The following is a 6,000-nucleotide window of genomic DNA, read 5'->3' as shown; positions in this document are numbered from 1 at the left end:
CTTTCTCTCTATATACTGTATATATACTGTGTATATGTAAATACATCATACATGTAATGGAAAGGTTACAAACTAGAATATCACTTATTTCAATTTACAGTGGCTTGCGAAAGTATTCACCCCCCTTGGCATTTTTCCTATTTTGTTGCCTTACAACCTGGAATTAAAATGGATTTTTGGGGGGTTTGTATCATTTGATTTACACAACATTACATTACCACTTTGAAGATGCAAAATATTTTTTATTGTGAAACAAACAAGAAATAAGACAAAAAAAACAGACAACTTGAGCGTGCATAACTATTCACCCTCCCAAAGTCAATACTTTGTAGAGCTACCTTTAGCAGCAATTACAGCTGCAAGTCTCTTGGGGATTAATGCCCTCCTTGCCTGATCCGTGAGTTTTGGTGGGCGACCCTCTCTTGGCAGGTTTGTTGTTGTGCCATATTCTTTCCATTTTTTAATAATGTATTTAATGGTGCTCCGTGGGATGTTCAAAGTTTCTGATGTTTTTATATATAACCCAACCCTGATCTGTACTTCTCCACAACTTTGTCCCTGACCTGTTTGGAGAGCTCCTTGGTCTTCATGGTGCCGCTTGCTTGGTGGTCCCTTGCTGGTGTTGCAGACTCTGGGGACTTTCAGAACAGGTGTATATATACTGAGATCATGTGACAGATCATGTGACACTTAGATTGTACACAGGTGGACTTTATTTAACTAATTATGTGACTTCTGAAGGTAATTGGTTGCACCAGATCTTATTTAGGGGCTGCATAGCAAAGGGGGTGAATACATATGCATGCACCACTTTTCCGTTATTTATTTTTTTGAATTTTTTGAAACAAGTTATTTTTTTCATTCACCAATTTGGACTTTTTTGTGTATGTCCATGACATGAAATCCAAATAAAAATCCATTTAAATTACAGGTTGTAATGCAACAAAATAGGAATGGAGTGGGGTGAATACTTTTGCAAGGCACTGAACGTGCGCTCCTCCCATTTGTTGTCAGTTAAAGACTGTATTTTGCAATGCTCACTGGTCTAATCTATATTGACCCTGATAAAATAAAGGGGGAAAAAACTAAAACAAAAAACAATTTGTGTAATTCTGCTAAAATAATTGATCGAGATGGTGGAAGAGAGAGAGAGAGAGAGAGAGAGAGAGAGAGAGAGAGAGAGAGAGAGAGAGAGAGAGAGTGAGAGAGAGAGAGAGAGAGAGAGAGAGAGAGAGAGAGAGAGAGAGAGAGAGAGTGAGTGAGAGAGAGAAAGAGAGAAGGCTTCTGGCCTGAATGATACAGCTTCCAATACACTAGCATATTAATCAGACAAAATGGCTCCCAAATTGCAACCTATTCCTTATATAGTGCACTTTTGGGTCAAAAGTAGTGCACTAAATAGGGAATAGGGTGTCTTTGGGAGCCATTTTGTGTCTTTGGGATGCAGCCATGTTGTTTTCTGAGGGAATTCTTCATGAAGATAGATCACGTCATTAACTTCTGGTCTGTTCATACGTTTAGTTTGTGTGTGGCTGCTTGCAATTATCTCAGTCGTTGTGTGCATGTTCACTTTATAATACAATACATATTTTTATTGTAACCCTGGACAAGTACACCTGATTCAACTTGTCAACTATTCATCAAGCCCTCAATGAGTTGAATCAGGTGTGCTTGTCCAGGGCTACAACAAAACTGTTTACTGTTGGGGGTAATGGAGGACCATGGTGTTGGGGGTAATGGAGGACCAGGGTGTTGGGGGTAATGGAGGACCATGGTGTTGGGGGTAATGGAGGACCAGGGTGTTGGGGGTAATGGAGGACCAGGGTGTTGGGGGTAATGGAGGACCAGGGTGTTGGGGTAATGGAGGACCAGGGTGTTGGGGGTAATGGAGGACCAGGGTGTTGGGGGTAATGGAGGACCATGGTGTTGGGGGTAATGGAGGACCAGGGTGTTGGGGGTACTGGAGGACCAGGGTGTTGGGGGTACTGGAGGACCAGGGTGTTGGGGGTACTGGAGGACCAGGGTGTTGGGGTACTGGAGGACCAGGGTGTTGGGGGTACTGGAGGACCAGGGTGTTGGGGGTACTGGAGGACCAGGGTGTTGGGGGTACTGGAGGACCAGGGTGTTGGGGTACTGGAGGACCAGGGTGTTGGGGGTAATGGAGGACCAGGGTGTTGGGGGTAATGGAGGACCAGGGTGTTGGGGTAATGGAGGACCATGGTGTTGGGGGTAATGGAGGACCAGGGTGTTGGGGTACTGGAGGACCAGGGTGTTGGGGGTAATGGAGGACCAGGGTGTTGGGGTACTGGAGGACCAGGGTGTTGGGGGTAATGGAGGACCAGGGTGTTGGGGTACTGGAGGACCAGGGTGTTGGGGGTAATGGAGGACCAGGGTGTTGGGGTACTGGAGGACAAGTTTGTTGGGTGTACTGGAGGACAAGTTTGTTGGGTGTACTGGAGGACCAGGGTGTTGGGGGTAATGGAGGACCAGAGTGTTGGGGTACTGGAGGACCAGGGTGTTGGGGGTAATGGAGGACCAGGGTGTTGGGGTACTGGAGGACCAGGGTGTTGGGGTACTGGAGGACCAGAGTGTTGGGGTACTGGAGGACCAGGGTGTTGGGGGTACTGGAGGACCATGGTGTTGGGGTACTGGAGGACCAGGGTGTTGGGGTACTGGAGGACCAGGGTGTTGGGGGTAATGGAGGACCAGGGTGTTGGGGTACTGGAGGACCAGGGTGTTGGGGTAATGGAGGACCAGGGTGTTGGGGGTAATGGAGGACCAGGGTGTTGGGGGTACTGGAGGACCAGGGTGTTGGGGTACTGGAGGACCAGGGTGTTGGGGTACTGGAGGACCAGGGTGTTGGGGGTACTGGAGGACCAGGGTGTTGGGGTACTGGAGGACCAGGGTGTTGGGGGTACTGGAGGACAAGTTTGTTGGGGGGTAATGGAGGACCAGGGTGTTGGGGGTAATGGAGGACCAGGGTGTTGGGGTACTGGAGGACAAGTTTGTTGGGGTAATGGAGGACCAGGGTGTTGGGGTAATGGAGGACCAGGGTGTTGGGGGTAATGGAGGACCAGGGTGTTGGGGGTAATGGAGGACCAGGGTGTTGGGGGTACTGGAGGACCAGGGTGTTGGGGGTAATGGAGGACCAGGGTGTTGGGGGGTAATGGAGGACCAGGGGTGTTGGGGGTAATGGAGGACCAGGGTGTTGGGGTACTGGAGGACCAGGGTGTTGGGGGTACTGGAGGACAAGTTTGTTGGGGGTAATGGAGGACCAGGGTGTTGGGGGTAATGGAGGACCAGGGTGTTGGGGGGTACTGGAGGACAAGTTTGTTGGGGGTAATGGAGGACCAGGGTGTTGGGGGTAATGGAGGACCAGGGTGTTGGGGTACTGGAGGACCAGGGTGTTGGGGGGTACTGGAGGACAAGTTTGTTGGGGGTAATGGAGGACCAGGGTGTTGGGGGTACTGGAGGACCAGGGTGTTGGGGGGTACTGGAGGACAAGGTTGTTGGGGGTAATGGAGGACCAGGGTGTTGGGGGTAATGGAGGACCAGGGTGTTGGGGTACTGGAGGACCAGGGTGTTGGGGGGTACTGGAGGACAAGTTTGTTGGGGGTAATGGAGGACCAGGGTGTTGGGGGTAATGGAGGACCAGGGTGTTGGGGGGTACTGGAGGACAAGTTTGTTGGGGGTACTGGAGGACAAGTTTGTTGGGGTAATGGAGGACCAGGGTGTTGGGGGTAATGGAGGACCAGGGTGTTGGGGGTAATGGAGGACCAGGGTGTTGGGGTAATGGAGGACCAGGGTGTTGGGGGTAATGGAGGACCAGGGTGTTGGGGGTAATGGAGGACCAGGGTGTTGGGGTACTGGAGGACCAGGGTGTTGGGGTACTGGAGGACCAGGGTGTTGGGGGTAATGGAGGACCAGGGGGACTATTCATTCCGCCGATTCTGTTGAAAAACAATTCTTAAACGGAAGCAAATGGAACAAAACGGGAATAAACATACCTGAATTTGTCCAAAAGAAACTCTCGTTTGCAACTGTTGGACTAATGATTACACCCTAGATCAGCTAGATGCAGGCAGGAGTGTGCAAGGCGGTATTGAATGTGTCACTGTCTGTCACCTTGATTACTCAAATTTATTTCGACCTGTGCACCTACGTTGTAAACCTTTTTTCATAGGCTAGGTTGAAGCAACCTCATGATGGGTATAGGGAACGTTTTAGTATCATGTAGTAGCCTAAACCTATCGATGTTACATTGAACTGGGTGAATGGAATATGAATGACAGTCATCCAATATGCTGTAATAGAAATAAGGCCATGCTCATTAAAAAAAGAATAATCCTCCCTCATCTTAAACGGCACCAACCGCCACTGACACACACACACACAGTGTCACGGATCCCCCCGGGTACTGCTACTCATTCCGTTCACCAGCTCCGGAGGTCTACGTCACCGGCCTTCTAGGTGTCACTGACCTGGTTCGTTACCACCAACCCCTGGACTGTCTTGTCTCATTACGCACACCTGGTTCCCATTCCCCCTGATTAGTATGTGTATATATATTTGTGCTCTCTGTTCCACATTTGTCCTTGTCCATTATTGGACATTTGTGCTCTCTGTTCCCCATTTGTGCTCTCTGTTCCCCATGTGTGCTCTCTGTTCCCCATGTGTGCTCTCTGTTCCCCATTTGTCCTTGTCCATTATTGGACATTTGTGCTCTCTGTTCCCCATTTGTGCTCTCTGTTCCCCATGTGTGCTCTCTGTTCCCCATGTGTGCTCTCTGTTCCCCATTTGTCCTTGTCCATTATTGGACATTTGTGCTCTCTGTTCCCCATTTGTGCTCTCTGTTCCCCATTTGTGCTCTCTGTTCCCCATTTGTGCTCTCTGTTCCCCGTTTGTGCTCTCTGTTCCCCATTTGTCCTTGTCCATTATTGGACATTTGTCCTCTCCGTTGGTCTCGTGAGAGCATTGCATTACAGTAATTGTGCACTCGTTATTACGGGTCTCGTATTATTTAGAGGTTTATACTTCTCTCTTCTGTTTGGGTTTACAGCCCTGTGTTATATATATACGGGTTTGGGTTTCAGCCCTGTGTTATATATATACGGGTTTGGGGTTTCAGCCCTGTGTTATATATATACGGGTTTGGGGTTTCAGCCCTGTGTTATATATATACGGGTTTGGGGTTTCAGCCCTGTGTTATATATATACGGGTTTGGGTTTACAGCCCTGTGTTATATATATCGGGTTTGGGTTTCAGCCCTGTGTTATATATATACGGGTTTGGGGTTTACAGCCCTGTGTTATATATATACGGGTTTGGGTTTACAGCCCTGTGTTATATATATACGGGTTTGGGTTTACAGCCCTGTGTTATATATATATGGGTTTGGGGTTTACAGCCCTGTGTTATATATATACGGGTTTGTTTTGGGCTTCTTACGTGTCGTTTTCCATGACGTACCTTATGTTGGGTTGAGTAATACAAATAAAAAAATCCTGTGCCTGTCTTCTATCAGTATACAACGTGACACACAGCCAAGCTGCTGCACACACACACACACACACACACACACACACACACACACACACACACACACACACACACACACACACACACACACACACACACAGCCAAGCTGCTGCACACACACACACACACACACACACACACACACACACACACACACACACACACACACACAGCCAAGCTGCTGCACACACACACACACACACACACACACACACACCCAAGCTGCTGCACACACACACACACACACACACACACACACACAGCCAAGCTGCTGCACATACACACACACACACAGCCAAGCTCCTGAACACAAATTGGTATAATGGCGCCCTCCATTTGGCAAATCTGACCATAATTCTATCCTCCTGATTCCTGCTTACAAGCAAAAACTAAAGCAGGACGCACCAGTGACTCGGTCAATAAAGAAGTGGTCCGATGAAGCGGATGCTAAGCTACAGGAC

This window comes from Coregonus clupeaformis, chromosome 26 (genome assembly GCF_020615455.1).
Source record: "Coregonus clupeaformis isolate EN_2021a chromosome 26, ASM2061545v1, whole genome shotgun sequence".
In the NCBI taxonomy this organism is placed as follows: domain Eukaryota; kingdom Metazoa; phylum Chordata; class Actinopteri; order Salmoniformes; family Salmonidae; genus Coregonus; species Coregonus clupeaformis.
Note: the sequence above shows the minus strand (reverse complement) of the source record.